This window comes from Salvelinus sp. IW2-2015, unplaced genomic scaffold (genome assembly GCF_002910315.2).
Source record: "Salvelinus sp. IW2-2015 unplaced genomic scaffold, ASM291031v2 Un_scaffold2640, whole genome shotgun sequence".
Classification (NCBI taxonomy): domain Eukaryota; kingdom Metazoa; phylum Chordata; class Actinopteri; order Salmoniformes; family Salmonidae; genus Salvelinus; species Salvelinus sp. IW2-2015.
The window spans coordinates 35,767-36,970 of NW_019943947.1; the positions used below are offsets into that span (position 1 = coordinate 35,767).

At 47.7% G+C, this 1,204-nt stretch overlaps 2 long non-coding RNA genes across 2 annotated transcripts in view; one reads left to right on the top strand and one right to left on the bottom strand.

Annotated features, from left to right (window-relative positions):
* The first annotated feature begins 360 nt into the window (after nucleotides 1–360).
* Nucleotides 361–1,204, top strand: part of LOC139025422 (uncharacterized) — a 1,563-nt gene continuing 719 nt past the window's right edge. Inside the window, exons 1-2 of the long non-coding RNA XR_011477001.1 lie at nucleotides 361–570; nucleotides 1,107–1,124. This is a non-coding gene — a long non-coding RNA (uncharacterized lncRNA). The remainder of the gene's footprint in view (nucleotides 571–1,106; nucleotides 1,125–1,204) is intronic.
* Nucleotides 369–836, bottom strand: LOC139025423 (uncharacterized). The gene is made up of 3 exons (XR_011477002.1): nucleotides 677–836; nucleotides 501–610; nucleotides 369–428 (listed from the first exon to the last, which is right to left on the bottom strand). It is a non-coding gene; the product is annotated as an uncharacterized lncRNA (long non-coding RNA).

A 1,204-nucleotide genomic window follows, 5' to 3' on the forward strand; every position in this document is an offset into this window, starting at 1 on the left:
CCGGGTGCTGACAGTCCAGCTTGTCTATCTAGTGATCTTGGATGTCGCCACTGACTTTAGGATGAGTCCCACTATGGAACGCTAATTCCGCTATAATAGTGAACTACTTTAGACCAGAGCCCTGATTCTATAATAGTGCACTACTTTAGACCAGGCCCTATCCCTATATAGTACACACTACTTAGACCAGAGCCCTATTCCCTAGTATATGGCACTCTAGATTAGACAGGGTCCACTTTAGCCTATTAGGGAATAGGGTGCACTATTTAGACCAGGTCCTATAGGGAATAGGGTGCACTACTTTAGACCAGGCCTATAATATGGGTGAATAGGGTGCCACTACTTTAGACCAGGCCTATAGGGATAGGGTGCACTACTTTAGACCAGGGTCCTATAGGGAATAGGGTGCACTACTTTAGACCAAGGCCCTATAGGGAATAGGGTGCACTACTTTAGACCAAGGCCTATAGGGAATAGGGTGCACTACTTTAGACCAAGGCCTATAGGGAATAGGGTGCACTACTTTAGACCAGGGTCCTATAGGGAATAGGGTGCACTACTTTAGACCAGGCCCTATAGGGAATAGGGTGCACTACTTTAGACCAAGGCCCTATAGGGAATAGGGTGCACTACTTTAGACCAGGCCTATAGGAATAGGGTGCACTACTTTACCAGCCTATAGGGAATAGGGTGCACTACTTTAGACCAAGGCCTATTAGGGAATAGGGTGCACTACTTTAGACCAAGGCCCTATAGGGAATAGGGTGCACTACTTTAGACCAAGCCCTATAGGGAATAGGGTGCACTACTTTAGACCAAGGCCTATAGGGAATAGGGTGCACTACTTTAGACCAAGCCTATAGGGATAGGGTGCACTACTTAGACCAATAGCGGTCCTATAGGGAATAGGGTGCACTACTTTAGACCAAGCCCTATAGGGAATAGGGTGCACTACTTTAGACCAGGTCCTATAGGGAAGGGTGCACTTTCAGACAAGGGTCCTATAGGGAATAGGGTGCACTCTTTAGACAGGCCTAAGGTATAGGATAGGGTGCACTACTTTAGACCAAGGCCCTAAGGGAATAGGGTGCACTACTTTAGACCAGGGTCCTATAGGGAATAGGGTGCACTACTTTAGACCAGGTCTATAGGGAATAGGGTGGCCTACTTTCGACAGGGGTCCCTAGTAGGAGATAGGGGTGCC